Source organism: Chiloscyllium plagiosum, unplaced genomic scaffold, assembly GCF_037043375.1.
Source record: "Chiloscyllium plagiosum isolate Xiang-an unplaced genomic scaffold, Cpla_swu_hap1 HiC_scaffold_10, whole genome shotgun sequence".
Lineage (NCBI taxonomy): Eukaryota > Metazoa > Chordata > Chondrichthyes > Orectolobiformes > Hemiscylliidae > Chiloscyllium > Chiloscyllium plagiosum.
The window spans coordinates 55,239,622-55,259,232 of NW_028270148.1; the positions used below are offsets into that span (position 1 = coordinate 55,239,622).

The 19,611-nt window shown below is 40.1% G+C and overlaps 1 long non-coding RNA gene across 1 annotated transcript in view; it reads right to left on the reverse strand.

Moving 5' to 3' along the window:
• The window catches only part of LOC148148960 (uncharacterized), a 57,183-nt gene that overhangs the window by 13,191 nt on the left and 24,381 nt on the right, over positions 1-19,611 (reverse strand). Inside the window, exons 3-5 of the long non-coding RNA XR_015758450.1 lie at positions 14,422-14,498; positions 7,662-7,877; positions 7,180-7,288 (exon numbers count right to left, since the gene is read on the reverse strand). This is a non-coding gene — a long non-coding RNA (uncharacterized LOC148148960). The remainder of the gene's footprint in view (positions 1-7,179; positions 7,289-7,661; positions 7,878-14,421; positions 14,499-19,611) is intronic.

Consider the following 19,611-nt stretch of genomic DNA (forward strand, 5'->3'; position numbering starts at 1 on the left):
TGGCTACAGATCAGCCATATCTTAATAATGGTGGAACAGGCTCAAGAGGTTGAATGGCCTACTCCTGTCCCTACATATAAAATTCTGATGTCTACTATTCTTACAAAAGGGCTAACTGCCACTTTTGATGGATTATAACCCACGTAAAATCTTGCCTTGCACGTTTCTCTACAGTTTGCTGCAAGATGAAGATTGCTTGCTGCAGTGGTTTCTCAGTTGATCACTCTGTATTCTAAGCACAGTTTACTACAGCTCCAAGCTGAACTACTATTTCAAGAAGGAATAGGTTCATTGTTTCACAGAATAATGCTATTCATTTGTATTAAGCTGCTGTTGAAATACTTATGAAAACAAGAGATAAGTATAGGATACAAACATATTGACACATTCCATAACCTATTTTATCCTTTGGAACTGAGCTGAGGCACATTTATATTGCTCTAATTGCTTTCAGCCTCAGAGGATTTGTATCTCGCATTTTAACAACAGCTTATTGCAGGTCACGTACAAAATGCTGGCGTCTTAAATAAGATAGAGACCTTTCGTATACTTGTGCATATAATGAGGGTAACCAATCCAACACAATGTTTGCAAACCATGTGATTTTCAACTCTTCACTGTTTGACCTTATTTTCTCTTTTAGCAAAGTTTAAAGCCACTATTAGGTCTGATTTATTATTAACCATACAATTAAAAAAGGAATAGTGAAAGTACACCTGTCAGCTATGAGTCAATAAATAATTACACCACTTAATGCTAGATTGGCCTGCTGATACTGTTTCAAAAAATTACAACTAAATTTAATCATGGATGATTGTCCCCTGCTAGTACCTAACTGGACACACAACTACGTGTCTGTTTTGTTGATTTTCAGGAAGGGCTTCTCTTTGCGAGGTCTTGGGAAATCTCTTACTGTGGAGATAGCAAGGACTGCAGATGCTGGAAAGTTAGAGTCAATAAAGTGTGGAGCTGGAAAAAGCATCAGAGGAGAAGGGGAGTCAATGTTTCAGGTTGGGATATTTCATCAGGACTGGGTGGCAGGGGGAAAGGGGGCTGAGAAATAAATAGAGGGAGTGAGCTGGAGCTGGGGGCAAAGTAGGTGGGATAGCGATAGGTGGATACAGATAGGAGGTGATTGTGATTGGTCAGTGGGGCACATGGATGGAAAAGATGATGGACAGGTAGGGTCAAGTCAAGAGGGAGGGGTGGAGAGGGAGAGCTAGACCTGGGATGAGTTGTGGGGTGGGGAGATTTGAAAGCTGGTGAATTCTCTGTTAAGGCCATGTGGCTGTAAGCTCCTGTCATGGAAAATGATGTGCTGCCCCTCCGTTCTGTGTGGCCTTATTTTGATAGTGGAGGACGCCCTTGATGGACATGTTGTTGGGGGAGTGGGAGAGGGAATTAAAATGGCTGGCTGTCAGAAATTAATAAACTACTTACCCCATCTCTATAATGATGATGTCACCTGATTCTAACCCCATTCTATCACTCACCTGATGTGGAACAACTTGCCATTGCTGACATATCCTGGTATGTACTGACATCCTTGGCATCAGCACTATCATTAAAAGTCTGTTGTAAACCTGGACAAGCACTGATAATCTGAAGTTGTCCTGTGTGGTTTCTGATGTTTGCCCTGACATGGCAGAGAAAGGAAAAATGGCACCCTGCTTTGCACACAGGGACCTAGATATCCTAATGGACAAGATGGTGCAGAGGCAGGATGCCCACTACTCCCAGGACTGGTGGTGGAGGACACAACACCAAGCCATGCCAGCCTGGTCTGAAGTTGCCACCCATATCAGTGTGTTCTCAGTGGTCTGAAAGCACAGCAATGTAGAGGTGAGGTCAACAACCTTCTCTACTCTGGCAATATAATTTCCATCATCTTCTGTCTAATATCTCACATTCAGTTTATCCGTACCCACCTCACACCAAGGCTCATGCTCTACCACACTCACTACCTTTTGCAATATCTTCCCTCTCTTGATCTCACCACCCCAGCCCTCGATACCACTTACTATCCGTGCCCTCTGTGCTGCCAACGCAATTGCTCAGGACAACCCCGCACTTGTAATATGGATAACAGCAGTAGCACCCACTTCCATTTCCCTTAACATTTACTTCTTGTTCCAGGATGAATAGACAGAGAGACTCAAGATGGGTAATGGACTGCCTCACATTCAAATCCTCACTCCTTATGTGGAAAGCATCCTTTCTCGGTATTCTCCAAGCAACTTACTTACAATGTCAAAGCCCCTGGACTGGTATTGGATGCACTGGAAAAGCACAGCAGGTCAGGCACCATCTGAGGAGCAGGAGAGTCAACGTTTTGGGCATAAAGAATGATGAAGGTCTTATGCCTGAAACGTCAATTCTCCTGCTACTTGGATGCTACCTGACCTGCTGGGCTTTTCCAGCACAATACTTTTCAACTCTGATTTCCAGTATCTGCAGTCCTCACTCTCTCCTGGTGTTGGAGGCTGGCCTTGGCTCCCTGTGCTCGGGTCCCCTAACTGAACATTATCTCCATGATGACTTAAGCTTATTGACTACCATGATAAGATTCCTGGCTTTGTGCCATGGCAATCCAGCAGGGAAACTGATATCCCAGCTGAGGTGAAAGGGGCAAAAAGACAATGAAAAGCAAAGCAAGACAGAAAAGTTGTGAGCATCCAAGTAGACTCAAAATGAGGAAATGCTAAGGGAGCAAGCAAACACCCAAAGTGCAGCCTTGTCCAGTGAATGAGCTGGGTGCATGTTACCTAAGGCAAAGTGTCCTTGTAGCAGCATTGCAATGATAGTTGCCCCTGAAGATGCAACAGTGAAGTGAAGAAGTAACCTGCAACTAGATTGGATATGTGCCATGAGGGCATGCCAAGGCGCGCAGATGTGAAGTTAATGTGGCTGGTGCCCTGAGGTGTTCATATCTGGTGAAGCTGAACCCACAAGTACCCACACTGAATTTCATGTTGAGAATTCTCAGCATGGAGTTTGCTCATGACAGATAGTAGGATAGACATCTGCATATTGCTAAGGTGAGATGTGCAATTAATAAGGTTGTTAACAAGCAATGATCCACTTAATAGGTGATATGTTGCTGTCTAGTGAGAATCTCGCCTCAACATCCCAAACTTAGTTCAAAGGTGCGGAGAGTTGCTCCTGACATCAAGATGGGCCTCATTGGACTGGTTGCATGATTCTGCCACATTTTCCACCACAGTCCATATTGTTTAGGCCCCCATAGATTATGCCCAATATCTTTGAAATAATCTTTTGGGTTACTGCTGCATGAACATTTAGTCAGTTTGTTTGAATATTCTGTGTTCGCTTTTTTAACAGAGGCATTAGTGTTTTTCAAATAATTTGCTGATATTGTTGTTAGAACATTACAGGGAAGGATGTGTGCATCTAGGAGTTTGTAATCAGGTAATAGTCAGGCTATACCCATTGGAGATGGTCATTGCCTGCCATTTGCGTGCTACAAGTGCTATCAGACAAGCTTGAATGTTGTTTAGATCTTTTTGAAAACAGGCATGGACTGCTTCTAAGCTTTCATGAATCCTACTGAACATTATCCAAACATCAGCAAAAATATTTACTTCTGATCTAATGAAGGAGTGAAGGTCACTGATAAAGCAACTGGAAGTGATTAGACCTATGATGCTGTTCTGAGGAATTCATCTTATGATGTCTCACCGGAGATAACTGGCCTTCAACAAATACAGCCATCTTACCTTCGGCTAGGAATGATGTTGGCCACTTATTAGGTTTTCCTACTTCAATTTTTCTACAGCTCCTTGATGCTACAGTCAAGCAAATGTTGTCTGAAGTCAAGCACAGTCACTCACTGAAATTCAGCTTGTTTATCCATGTGAGACCAAAGCTGTTGCAATGCCTGGAAAGGAGTGGTCCTAATCAGACTCAGTGTTGTTGTGGTGTCAGTGTTGATGTGGTGACCAAAAGCCTCTTCAAGTTTGGGTTCAGCAATTATGGACTTTTTTTCAAGTATATTCTGGAGACACGTTAAGTAAAAGCCTATCAAAGCCTCCCCCGGAAACAGTGTCAAGACAACATTTATATTCTTAGTTCTCACATTTCATTGTAATACTTTTGCAGTTCACTTGTCATTGACTGTCTTAGTACCTACACCTTATATAATTTTCAGTAGACAGGCTCTCTGATTCAAGCAGCGAAGGCTATTCAGTTTTAAAATTCACATTCTTTCTTACATCTGTCAATGGGAAACCTATCTTAAAGAATGTAACAGCAGAGCATTTAGGAACATGTACTATGATCAAGCAGAGTCAGCATAGTTTCATTTAAGGGTAATCATGGCTGAAAAAATCTATTGAAATTCTTTTGAAGATGTAACAAACACTGTAGATAAAATGGAATGGTTAGGAGGTCATGGTACTGAGGATATCATATTAGGATAGACAGAGGAATAGAGAGTTCGGATAAAGGGGTTATTTACAGCAGCCTGTAACTAGTGGAACGCTCCAAGGATCAAGGCTGGGATCACAATTATTTATAATATATATTGATGAATTGGATAAGAGAAACAAATATGATATCATCAAGTTTGCAGATGACACAATAATACATGGGAAGGCCAATGATGAAGATGATACAAAGACTCCACAGAGGGTCATCGACCCTTGATGTGTTTGGACAAAAACATGACAGATTGAAAATAATTTCAGAAAATGTGAGTTTATACTTTGTGAGGAAGAATAGAGAAGCTTAATATTATTTAAATGAATAAAGACTGTGGAAAGCTGCTGTAAAGAAAATACAATGCATTTACATTTATGTGTGCTCGTGCATAAATGACAAAAAGCAATGTACAACCTTAACCCTAATACTAACCCTTAACCCTAATATGAACCTTAACCCTAATACTAACCTTAACCCTCAACCTAAACCTAACTTTATAAAAGTTCAGCAAGTAGTATGGGAGATATATGGACTATTGACTGTTATTTCAAAGGAATGGAGTGTATAAAGAGGAAGTTCTTGCAAAAATTATATGAGATAATACTTGAGCTACACCTGGAATACTATGAAAAGTTTTGGTCCCCCTATCTAAGAAAATATGCACTAGTATTGAAGTCAGACAAGGTAATATAGGTTGATCCTGGGTTTAGAGGGATTTTCTTAAGGGGAGAGATTGACTAGGTTGGAACTGAACTAATCAGAGTTTAGAAGAATGAGAGGACAATCTTGTGGAAACATCTAAGATTCTTTGGCGGCTTACAGAGTAAATGCTGAATCAGAGGGAACAAATTCAGAATTAGGGTTCACCCATTTAAGATAGAGATAAGGAGGAGCTTCTTCTTTCAGAGGGTAGTGATTCTGTGGAATTCTTTACTGTAGTAGTTTTGCAGGCTGAATTGTTCAGTATATTCAAAGTCAAGATAGCTGTGGAATCCCTTATTGATTAAAAACCTATGGGGAAAAGGCAGAAAAGTGGATTTGAGCGTTATCAGATCAGCCTTTACCCTCATTGATTTGCAGAACAGACTCAATGGGCCAAATATGCCTCTGTTCTTCGTCTTATGGTTTATCCAGGTTTCACAGAATTGGCTTCATATCCCATCATACCTGCAATATTGTCTACAGCTCCCTTCACAGTGGTCACAGTTACATTATCTACACTAAGGCAAAAAGTATGCATCTTAAGTAATTGTCTCATTTTATTGGTGAGCCAAAGCCCACAATAGCAATTTTGCTCTTGGTAGCAAGTTGAAAATCTACTGAGAATGAAGCAGTGAAGTAAGTCCAGCGCTATGTTATCTCACACTTATCTGTGGATAAAATTAGATATTTTGCAAACAACATGAACAGTCTTTGCAAAGATTTCTCTGATCTGACTGTCTGTGGAGCTCATTGTGCTTAGGTAGTTGACTAATCATGATGAGGAAAGCTCAATCATACTAGTTACCATTACTATTATTACTTACTATTAAATTGATGAAATAGAGATATACATCAAGGAAACAGACCCTTTGGTCCAACTTGTCCATACCGACCAGATATCCTAAATAAATCCAGTCTTATTTGCCAGCATTTGGCCCATATCTCTCTAAATCCTTCCTATTCATGTATCCATCCAGATGCCTTTTAAATGCTGTAATTGTACCACCCTCCACCACTTCCTCTGGCAGCCCGTTGACAGTTGTTTGTACATTAAATTAAACATTGCCCAAAATGTCAATGATCACTACCAATGTAAAACTATAGAGAATTCTCAAATGGCTAGAGAACCTTTCTTTTATTCATTTACAGATGGGCGGCATGGTGGCTCAGTGGTTAGCACTGCTGCCTCACAGCACCAGAGTCCTGGGTTCGATTCCTGCCTGTCTGTGTGGAGTTTGCACATTCTCCCTGTGTCTATGTGGGTTTCCTCCGGGTGCTCTGGTCCCCTTCCACAATCCAAAGATGTGCAGGTCAGGTGAATTGGCCATACTAAATTGTCCATAGTTTTATGTGCAGTAGTCAGGGGTAAATATAGGGTAGGGGAGTGGGTTTCTCTTCGGAGGGGTGGTGTGGACTTGTTGGGCCAAAGGGCCTGTTTCCACACTGTAGAGAATCTAATCTAAAAACCTCCAGAAATTGTGTAATGCTATCTTACGACGAGCTTTGATTTTATTCCCTGTTCTGATATTAGTGCATTTTCCAATGATATCTTTTTAGTGAAGTAGAAAAGTGCATACTTTTCTTTTCTTCCTGAAGTAAAGGACTACATTAATTTATTATGATTCTTTTGTGTCTGACCATGAAGTACCTAGTAGCTAAATTTATAAAATCTTGTCAAAATAAACAAGTGTTAAGAGTTTGTGACTTACTAAGTGTTCTTGCTCATAACCGTGGGTATAAATAGATTTTTTCTATGTGTTGAGCATCATTCTGAGTGAAGAATAACTATGTACTCTGGCTAAGAATAGTTGAACATGTAATTAGAAATCAGGCTCAGTTCTCTGATCATTTGCAGAGTTTTCACAACATGGTTATAAATGAAGGTCACTTTCCTATGTACTGCAGATATGTAGATTAATGTTATCATACATTTCAACATAATAGTAATAGTGCAAGGATGTAACAGTGATGCACATCTGTATCAGAATAAGGCTTCTACAACAAAGTCAAAATACAGGCTATAAAGGACAACCTTACCCAGTCTGGAATTGAGACAGCAGTTCATATTAATATTGTAAGTTTAAATGAAAGGCCCTCTCTCAAGAGATTTGAGTTGATTCCAGTCAGTGGAATACCTCCTCAATGCCTATATAGATTACAAGGAGTACTGTAAAAGTCTGAACAATTGATTACTATTATATCAATTCCATAACAATCAATTCATTAAGATGTCTATACCTACCTATTGAGAGCAATGTTGATGGCTATACTGTTATATATAAAAATCACATAGAATATGATAATTTTGCTGAAGCCATGATGAACCAAATATGGAACATAGTTTGTCCAAATTGAAAAGTTGTAAGTTTGAATTTGCATCTTTGAATTTTGGATGGAGGGGAGGCAACAGCATAGTGGTATTATCGCTGGACTGTTAATCCAGAGACCCAGGAAATGTTCTGGAGAGCTGGGTTTGAATCCTGCCATGGTAGATGGTGGAATTTGAATTCAATAAATACCTGGAATTAAGAATTTAATGATGACCATGAATCCATTTTCGGGAAAAAACACCCATCTCGTTCACTCATGTCCTTTAGGAAAGGAAACTGCCATCCTTACGTTTGATCTGGCCTATATGTGACTCCAGGCCGACAGCAATGTGGTTGGCTCATAACCTTCCTTTGGGCAAGTAGTGATGGGCAACAAATGCTGGCCTAGCCAGTGATGCCCTCATCCTGTGAATGAATAAAAAAAATTGTTCAGGTGATGTTGATGGTTGCTGGTCATTCCAGCTTGACTGTGGGAAGATACCGGAGAAAAGATTTATGAGGGGCAGAGCCAAGACTTGGTTGTTAGTGTAATAGGCAGAGATCGCAAAAGAGATCGAGCATCTTGATGCTGCCTGTGAAATGTGCATTCCTTTCAGGCCTGAGGAGTAAGAACTATTTATTCCAACCTCCTTTCTGGCCACATGTATTTAGATTTGACAGATGATTTTACTTTATTGCTGTTGACTACATTTCACACAGGATAGAATTAATAAAGTTATATACCATCATGACAAATGCCATTGTCTGAATCCTTCATAAAGGTTCAGACTATTCATGGGATCCCTGATGTGGTCATTTCAAAAATGAACCACAATTTGCTAATAAGTCTTTCGGCCATTTTTGCAGCTAGTTCTGGGTTTGAATGAGTCACAAGCTCATCAAAGTTAGCCCCAGGGCAGTTAAGCATGGGATCCAAGTGCTCAAGTCTCATTTTGAAGGAAAATATTGACATTAATACAGGCTTTCTAAATGACCAAATCACCCCATCCCATTGCAGTTTATAACCATTAGATTCATTGTTGGGCAGAAAATTGAAGGCTCAACTCCCTATTCTGCCAAACTTCAGTTGACTCTATACTTAAGTCCATGGGACTATAATATATGCAAGAACAATGTTAGCTGGGGCAGCAAGCCACTCAATATAATAGACTTCACTGCACATAACAGTTGATGCACATGGACTGATAGCAAAAATATGGAACTGGGACATTAACAAGAAAGGTAAAGTAATTCAAAAACCACCAATCCAGAGCATTTGTACCTTGTTCATACAGCAGAGGAAATTGCACTGAAGAACTACAGGAACCTTGTCTGTTTGTCAAACATTTGTCAACCAATTATTGTTTGCTTCAAAGTCAGTGAAGAACATCATGAAAGTAATTATTTACAGTCCTCACAGGGTAAAGAATAGAATCAAGGCCAACAGTCCTTAAGCTAAAGACCTGGCAATTGTCCAACTCCAAAGAGAACAAATTTGGGAGGAATTGTGAAATCTCCAGATGACCTGAAGGTGTGAATTTAGAGAATGGGGGAAGATAGGGCAGTGGTAGACATAACTATATATATGAATGTATAAATATTAATTGGAAAGGAAAAATCAATGGAGAGAGAAGTTGTATATTATCCTCGTTCTGAAAGCATTAGTATTGGAGTCTCAGAAAGCTCCACCCAAACAGCTAATGTCATAAGGACTTGGGTGGAGAAAGGCATAACATCTTAAGGAAACATTACAAAGGAAGGATATGTTAGCCTGGATCTTCTCTTCGTCTTTGTACCAATGTTTAACATATTAATATAAATTGTACTTGATTATTGAAAAGGAATAACCTAAATATTATTTAAGACAAGACTCTCTTCATTTTAAGACTCACTAGTGAATTTCCTCTGTCATTGTCAACAAAGTAAGTCCTTAGATACAGTCAATGGGAATGGTGGCAGCAAATTAACCCAACCACAAGCTGATGCTGGTTGGCATCACAGCAATATACACCAGCTAACAACACTTTAAATCATATTTTTTGCTTATTTATTTAATTGTTTCTCTTAATTCCTTGAATACAATTTGAATGCATCTAAATAACAGCACTTCAAAAACATTTCATTGGCTTCGATGCTTTTCAAGATATCCTGAGGATACAAAATCTAATATTTAAAATTAAGTTAGGCTGACTGAAATAGTCTAAAGGATCAATGTGATTTTCTAGCTCAATGGTGCTTCATCATTGTTCACAAAAAAAATCACATTTCACAATCAATATGTTATACAGCATACGTGACATTTATCTCAAAGAATGCATATATCCTATTTCATTATCATAAAAGTAACATTGAAAAAACTTAATTTATCATTATTGACAGAAGTATCCAATTGAATTTCACCATTTATGTGCTCAATATACTTCCGTTTATCTTGATACTGTTGTACAAACAACTGTTCCCTTTGTTCAAGGGTCAATCATAATGGGAGGCATAATTTTAAGATGAGAGACAGGAGCTTTACAAGGGATTTGAGGAAAATAATTTTCACCCAGAAGGAGGTGGGAAGCTGGAATGCATTAGCTTGAAGGGTAGTTGAGGCAGGTAACCTCACAACCTTTAAAAAGTACTTGGATAAGAATGTCATAATATCCAAGGCAGTGAGCCTAATACTGGAGAATGGGACACACGTAGATTTAGAGTATCTTTTTGTTGGTGCAGACTCCATGGACCAAAGGGCCTTTTCTGTACACTGTGACTCTATGATTCTGTATGATTGATACATTTGAAAAAAACGTCAAAGTTTTAATTTCATTGGCAGGAGAATCAGGTTTCCAAATTGAATAGTAATTCATATTAGAGCATAGAACATTACAGCACAGTACAGGCCCTCGATGTTGAACTGACCTGTGCAACCAATCTGAAGCCCATCTATCCTACACTATTCCACTTGCATCCATATGTTTACCCAATGTCCATTTAAATGCCCTTAAAGTTGGTGAGTCTACTACTGGTATTGCACCAGTTCATTTGACAAGAATGGGATTAATGGCGTCAAATGTCCTGGTAATTTATTAACACATTTGTTTTGACAGATTAATTATTTAGATCTTTAGTAATATTGATACGTAGTGTGGAATACTATTTTATTGTTTTGGAATTTCAGCTCAGTCTTAGCTTCCAATACACACCATGAATTGAGCACTCTTAATTATTCTGCATTTCCGTGCAACATATGGGGAAAGAAGATTGCTCTCAGTATATCTGCAGTCTATCTTGGTGTAGATACACAGCGTACTTTTAAAAATTCTGACAGTGCGAATGAACATTGCTGGCAAGGCCTTGAGAAGATGATGAGCCACTTTCTGAGGTGCTCCGGTCGGTCTGGTGTTAGGAAGGTAGTTTAAGGATTTTGGCCCAGCAACACCAATCCATCCGTGGTGAGAAATTTAGGAGAATTATACAAGAATTATAAAGCAGGAAAAACATGTTGCAATTTCAGCATTTCAGGCAACAAGTTGAGATTCTCACAAGGAATAATAATTGAGTTGGATGAAAATTTTAGGAAGTGCATAGCCTGTGGTGTTGGCAGGAGGGGCTACCGAGAAGGAATGTTTATGTTTTGGGGTTCACCAAAGGGAGAGACTGAGGCCTGAGACTCACTGTTCAAAGAGAGACCCTTGTTACCTTCCCTCATGCTTCATATAACTAGCGTACGATGGAGATGAAAATGCTGATGACCTCAAAAGCTGGAGTGGGTGGAGTAAGTGCTTCAATCAGAGAGTAAAGGGGGCTTTGATATCAAGCACGGTGAGGCCCTTCAAAGGGCAGCACATTTACACAGACACCCATAGACTGAAGCTAAAACACACAGATTCGTACCTGCTTTGTGAACCTGAGGAATCAGCATTTTGTGTGCAGTTCAAATGCTTGTGCCAAGTTCTTCTGATGTGTAGGTGCCGGTGTTGGACTGGGGTGGACAAAGTTAAAAATCACACAACACCAGGTTATAGTCCAACAGGTTTATTTGGAAGCACTAGCTTTCGGAACACTGCTCCTTCATCAAGTAGCTGTAGAGCAGCATCATAAAACACAGAATTTGTAGCAAATAATGTCAGTGTTATGCAACTGAAACGATGTATTGAACAAACCTAGATTGCTGTAAAATCTTTCATCTTTCAGAATGGGTTGCAGATTTCAGTTCATTAATACGTAAATCCCAGAATTTCTTTCAAGTCACGTTCTCATGCGCACTCACATGCACACATTCAAATGAACACACAAACTCTCTCTCATGCACGCACGCGCGCGCGCGCATGCACGCACACACACACACACACACACGTCTATGTGGTGAATTGCATTTGCAGAATTGTATTTCCAGATATCTTCTGTTTTGCTCAAAAGCACACAATCTGCAGGCAGTAAATGCAGGCACTCAATCCATATAACATTTTATGAATTCCTACTTTGGAAATAGAACCAGTTTGACTCAAGGTTGGGATACAGATAGACTTAACTTCACACCTTTAATGCATTGTCTGAATTGAGCTGTCACCTTTGCTTATAAAACCTTAAGTTACCTTAAGAATGTGACTCATAAGTGGTTCTGGGATTTACATATTAATGAACCAAACCCTGCAACCCATTCTAAAAGATAAAAGACTTAACAGCAATTTAGGATTGTTCAATATATCATTTCAGTTGCATGACACTGTCATCTTTTACTATAAATTCTGTGTCTTATGATCCTGCTCCACAGCTACCTGTTGAAGGAGCAGCACTCCAAAAGCTATTGCTTCCAAATAAACCTGTTGGACTATAACTTGGCGTTGTGAGATGTTTAACCAAATTCTTCTGACCATATCATACAAGATAACAAATGAATCTCAAGAATGGCTGTCAGTAGCAATTTTTTTTGACTTAGAAAGATAGAGCAAAGTCACCAAATACCAGCAACCTCTGAGTTCCCCGTAGCCTGCACATGGTGCAGGAGCTGCCCAATTTACATCTCAGTCTATCGAACTTTGTGTCCAAAAAGGATAAGCAAGCTCCATTCTTTTAATTTTGCAGTTGTGCTCAGACAAAGGCTTGGACACATATCTGATGGTGAAGAGTGAACACATATTCATAAATGTGAAAATCCATTTCCGATGACATGTCGCCCTTGCCACCTTTGTTGAGGTGACCTTTTTTGTCTATAGACCCCAGGCTTGCTGACTACCCAAAGGCATGCTCACAATCCTCAGCCTGAATTCCCACCGGGTTGGAAGATGGCAGGCCAGCCATCTTTGGAGTGTCCTGAGAGGAAACTTCTGTGAATGGGGGGGGGGGGCTGCCTGTGGTTCCTCCTTCAGCTGGGTGACAATCTACTCGGCCCTGTCTTCTTGTGAGGAAGGGGCACATACCTCTGTCTCTCTGACGCACTTGCTATTATTGCTGAGCAGCTATGGTTAGAGCGAAGAAGATCAGGTCTATGTGCATATCCAGCAGAGCCAGAATCTGCTGGAGCTGACTAATCCAAATCAGCCACCAATGTGACCATAGAGGTAGCCAGATACGCATGCGCCTAAGGTAGAAATGGCCCAAAGACACTGCTGCAATCCTGTGTCTGCTTGAGCAAATGTGAAGTCTTTCATTGCCTTAATGGAGGTCCTCTCTTGCCTGGGCCATGCAACAGTGACAGTGGTAAAGGATAGTCCTTGGTGACAAATGGGATGCAGTAGCAGCGATAGAATGAGTAAGAGATAGCAGATGGAGATAGATTAGTGTTCGTGCATTGACCTTCTTCCTACTTTGCTGGGCGTTCCTCCAGACCATGAAGAATACTTTGAACTTGACAGCAACCTTGGTCCAGGCTGGCAAAGTCTGGAGTTATGGCATCCAATGTTGGTCCTGTGGAAAATGGATGGCCAACTCTATACCACCCTGTCCACCAGGATACGCAGGTCCTTCTCCACAAAATAGAGCAGCAATGTCCCGTTCTATCATGTCTGGGGTGAATGCCTGCAATGTGAATGTCTGGATGTGCAACAGCCTTTTAAACATGGCACTGATTGCAGGGATGCCAATATATATCCCAGATATCCCAGCAATGGCAAGTATGTCCAACTACAGTGAATGGGAGAATTGGGCTAGCGTTGGATGAGAGGGCCACCATAGGGGCAAGGTAGTTTATGCTGAGATATGTTTGAGATGACTAAGAGAAAAAACTTTTGTGAGAAGATTTGTAGCTCGGGTGCTCATTGTTGTGGCTCTGTTTGCCGAGCTGGGAATTTGTGTTGCAGACGTTTTGTCCCCTGTCTAGGTGACATCCTCAGGCTTGGGAGCCTCCTGTGAAGCGCTTCTGTGTTGTTTTCTCCGGCATTTATAGTGGTTTGTCTCTGCCACTTCCGGTTGTCAGTTCCAGCTGTCCGCTGCAGTGGCCAGTATATTGTGTCCAGGTCGATGTGTTTGTTGATAGAATCTGTGGATGAGTGCCATGCCTCTAGGAATTCCCTGGCTGTTCTTTGTTTGGCTTGTCCTATAATAGTAGTGTTGCCCAGTCGAACTCATGTTGCCTGTCATCTGCGTGTGTGGCTACTAAGGATAGCTGGTCATGTCGACACGACATGCCAAACAGAGAACAGCCAGGGAATTCCTAGAGGCATGGCACTCATCCACAGATTCTATCAACAAACACATCGACCTGGACCCAATATACTAGCCACTGCAGCAGACAGCTGGAATTGACAACTGGAAGCGGCAGATACAAATCACTATAAATGCCGGAGGAAACAACACAGAAGCCCTTCACAGGAGGCTCCCAAGCACTGAGGATGTCACCTAGACAGGGGACGAAACGTCTGCAACACAAATTCCCAGCTCGGCGAACAGAACCACAAGAGAGAAAATTCATGAGGTCTCGCGGAGAGAAACGCTTCGTGATATTTAATGAAAATGATACTTATCCAAAATATGAGAAGATTCAGACCTGCATGCTAAGACATGTGCAGAGTTGTTGGATTTGTTCAGTGTCAGTGGCCTGTGAGTCAGCTTCATCCAAAGTAACTAGAGAAAAGAAATGAAGAATATATCTTACATTGGTATTTTAAGAAACACCTTAAAAACAGCATTCAGCAGAATGAATAACATGAAACTGTATTTACAAATTGTTTTGTATTATTGAGTGAGTCAGAGAAAGTAAATAAATGAAAAAAAAGCATTGGAATAAAATATTATTTTCTTTAATTTTGTTCCATCATTAGATTTAATTATAACTGAAAGTAGGAAAGGTTGAATGCAACTCCTGAACCGTGACCTTGCTTCCTTCTTTCACAAACCGTGCTCTCTCAATAACCAAACTGCCAAAGCTATCCTAGGCTGCACCCTCACCTGGTGTGTGAAGGAGAGATGAAGGATCTCTCTTCTATGCACTGTATGCTCAAGAAAAGTATTAATACATTGAACAGGAAAACGGATGCTGCTATGTGGACCTACACTGAAAGCTATGTCAGAGTGCAGTCCATATTTGTCTAATTATACAAACATGCATCATGCATAAAAAGGTAATATTGTGGGAAATCCAGTCAAGAAACTGAAGGAAAAAGCATATATGGAAAGTATGATTGTGCTCTGAAGTATCTTTTAATGGGTATGCTTTGAAAGGTATTGTGATACGCAAGTTTAATACACAGAATTGTTATAAGAGAATATTTTGTCTCTAATCTTGATCGAGCTGGTAGTTATTAAAATTTGTACAACTCTATAGTCTTGTCTGCTATAGTGTACAATATATTCTTATTTCCTTGTTTCTTGCCAAATACATTGAGATTCACTTTGAGAGCTTTTGGCTATCTCTTTCTCTCCTGAAAATGCTCCAATGAAATCTCCACAGTCCCACCTGTAGATCAGAGCATTTTGCAAATTAAAATGACTTGATAAATAAAATGGTGATTAACTATATTTTGATGATTTTTGCCTACTGTCCCCCTACAATGCTACTGTAGAACTACAGAATGTTAATGGCACTGACCACTAAAAACATCAAAGAAAAAATATGCGCACACTCGGTTCGGAGAACATGAATGATGCCATCAAAGGCACTTATTGAAATCAGGAGGATGTTGACTTGAAATAAATACCACTTTACATGTCTACATTTTTACTATATGGACTTCTCAAAAAATGATTGCATTACATAAAAATAGAAGTCAATCATTCTAGGTTCCCAAGCTGCTATACCACAATGCGGATGTTATCCCATTATCAGCAGATTTAAACTTGCTAAAACATCGGAAGTTACCTCAGGGACTAAACCAAAATAGGATTCTAGTGAATTGAGTGGCATCTTAAACAATATTGCCAACAGTTTATTAACCTAACAGGAACACTATCTTTGAAGTACAACTATTTAAATTTAGTGAATAGATCCACAATTGTTAGCTATTTTATTTATACTTTTATTTCAAATGCTATTTTGGCAGGTATTGACTGCTGAGTGTGACAGTGGGCCAACGTACGTGAATGGATAGAACCGCATTAAAAATCACACACTACCAGGTTAGAGTCTAACAAGTTTATTTGGAAGTACAAGCTTTCAGAGCTACCTGATGAAGAAGCAGCACACTGAAAGCTTGTACTTCCAAATAAACTTGTTGGGCTATAACCTGGTGTTGTGAGATTTTTAATTGTGTCCACCCCAGTACATCACTGGCACCTCCACATCATGGATAGAACTATGTTAGAACGCTTGAGGATTTATCGCAGCAAATAATGGAAATTGAATTTGTTTTGAAGAGTAAACTAACAAAAAAGCAAGTATCCAGGCTACGTTTAAAACGGGGAGTGTGAAAAATCTAAACTTGCTACAGAAAATGTTGGAAATACCCAGCAGGTCAGACTGGTGAAGCAGATTTAATGTTGCAGGTTGGTGAGCTTTGAGCAGCACTGGAAAATATTGGTTCATGTCATAAGTCTTTATCTAATTCATTTATACATGATGTGAATGATGCTAGTAGGGACAACCTTTATTGCTCATCCCTAATTGTCCTTGGAGACAGTGTGGTGACCTAGGTTCATGAACAAAGCTACCAGACTATTTCAGAATATTGTGACAAATCAATCATACTGCCTTGGATCTGAACACACAAATAGATGAGACTGAGTCAGGAGTTAATTGTCACAATTGATAAATAGAGAGCATTGACTTAATGGTAGCTTGAGCATATAGAAAGCATTACAAGAGTTAAATGGAGTCAAGATACAGCAACCTTTGTTTTAACTGGCAATTACAAATCAACACTCTCAATAAACCGGCAAGACATATACCAATTAGCATGGTTTTGTGTGAGGAAAATTGTGTCTCACAAACTTCATTGAGTTTTTTGAGCAAGTTACCAAAACGGTTGATGATGGCTGAGCAGTAGATGATCTTTATTTGGATGTTAGTACAGCCTTTGACAAGGTTCCGCAGGAAGACTAATTAGTAAAGTTAGGTCACATGAGGTTCAGGGTGAGCTTGCCAATTGGACACATAATTGGCTTAACAGCAGGCGAGAGAGAATGGTGCTGGAGGGTTGCTTTTCGGACTGGAGGCCTGTGACCAGCGGTGATCCACAGGGGGTGGTGCTCTTTTGTTTAACATTTATATAAATGTTTTGGATGAGAAGATAGAAGGCATTGTTCCTAAGTTGGGAGACTACACCAAAATTGGTGGCATAGTGGACAGTGAAGACATTTTTCTAAGATTACAAAAGGTTCTTGATCAAATGAGTCAATGGGCTGAAAAATGGCAAATGGAGTTCAATTTGGATAAATACAAGTATTACATTTTGGTACAACAAACAAGGGTAGAGCCTGTTGTAGAACAGAAGGACCTACAGATGCAGGTACATAATTCTTTGGAGTTTGCATCGCATAAAGACAGGGGCATGCTTGCTTTCATTGCTCAGTCCTTTACGTGTAAGAGTTGGGAAGTCCTGTTGAGGTTGTACAGCAATTGGTGAAGCCTCTTCTGGAATGCTGTCTCCAGTTCTGGTTGCCCAGTTATAGGAAGGATGTTATTAAGCTGGCGAGGTAAATCTCAGAAGAAATCTACCAGAATGCTGCCAGGTATGGAAGGTCTGAGTTATAAGGAAAGGCTGGTTAGGCTGGGACTTTTTTCACTGGATTGTCGAAGGCTGAGAGGCAACTTGATAGATGTTTATAAAATAATGAGAGGTATAGATACAGTTAATGGTAGTTATCCTTTTCCCAAGAATGGGGGAATTAAGACTTGGGGGACACATTTTTAAGGTGAGAGGAGAGAGTTTTCAAAAAGATATATGAGATGTATTTTCTTTTTACAGAGTAGGTGGCTCATATGTGGAATGAACTTCCTGAGGAGGTGATGGATGTGGGTACAATTACAACATTTAAAAGACATTTCGCTAAGTACATGAACAGAAAAGATGTGGAGGGACATGGACCAGCAGCAGACAGATGAGATTAGTTTAGTTTGGGATTATGTTCAGCATGGACTGGTTGGAATGAAAAGTCTGTTTCCATGCTGTATGACTCTGTGAGTCTATGACCTCAAATACCGCAATGTTTATAATTCAGTCCAGTTATAACAGATTTTAATTTATGTGCCTCAATGTAAATATACTTGTTAAATTGAATGGCCACACAAAAAAAAATCAATAATTGATTCAATTTTGAGTCATTTCCTTCACAATACCATGATCTGCTGCAGTGTCCGAATAGTCAGTTGAGGGAGCGAGTGAGAAGGGTCTCTGCCAGTACGTTTTATTTAAGGTAAAGTTGCATTATTTTTTAAGTGATTAAAGCTGTAAATAAAGTATAACAGTGATGAGCATACCCCCTTGCTGCAGACATTGCAGGAATGGATGACAAAGAAGATAGTAATTAAGATCTAGAAAAAAATGGGTGTTTGTGACAGGTGTTAGGTAGAAAATATAATTGAAAAACAACAGGAATACAGAAGATTCTGAAGGGAGGTGAAAAATCTATGAAAGAATTATAAGAAAAGCCGAGCAGCTGACATAAATAGGAATTGCAAAGTCTTCTCCACTTATGTGAGTCATGGAAGACTGGTAAGAGGAGTTGGGCCAATTAGGGACCAACAATGGGATTTCCAAATGGACACCACAGGCAGGCTGATGTATTAAGTACATACTTTGCATCTGACTTCATAAAGGAAGTTGATCCTACTCAGAGATGGTGACACAGGAGGAAATTCTATTACTCAAAAGGTTCAAAATTGATAAGGAGGAAGGTTGGGATGGACAGTTGTTAGATTAGATTCCCTACAGTGTAGAAACAGGTCCTTCGGCCCAACAAGTCCACTCCAACCCTCCGAAGAGCAACCCACCCGAGACCCATTCCCCTACATTTACCCCTGATTAATGCACCTAACACAACGGGCAATTTAGCATGGCCAATTCACCTAACCTGCACATCTTTGGACTGTGGGGGGAAACCGGAGCACCCGGAGGAAACCCACGCAGACACGGGGAGAATGTGTAAACTCCACACAGACAGTTGCCCGAGACAGGAATTGAACCCAGGTCCCTGGCATTGTGAGGCAGCAGTGCTAACCACTGAGCCACCGTTGCCACACTGTTACTTAAAATTGACAAGAAACCGTGAGGATAAGATCATAGGAAGAAGTACATTGGTTGGTGAATAGCTACTCATTTGACAATCTCATAGGATACTTTCAGATGAAAGGTACACGCAGGAAACATTTACAGGTTACAAATTACAAGACCACTATGATTTTAGAAAAATCAGATCAAAAACAAAGTAGGTAAAATAGAGCTGCATTGTGCTTCATTGTGACTGCATCTGCTCCAAGTGTTGGGTATTTGAGGATCTCCTGCAGGAAAAGGAAAGATTGGATCCTGTGTGTTGTTCCCTAAGCAGACTGTCAAAGTCATTTGGCAGAATGCCTCGATTGCCAGAACTTTCCAACAAGTCAAGTCTGATGAAGAGTCACCTAGACTTAAAACATTAATTTGCTCTCTCTCCATGGGTGCTGCTTGACTTTTCGTGACCACCAGCATTTTTTTATTTTCAGTACAGATTCCAGTATCCGCAGTAAATCTGCTCCTAAGAATGGCCTTTGGTTTGTTTTCCGGATAGAGTCAAACTCAAATGTTCATTTGTTTCTTCATATGCT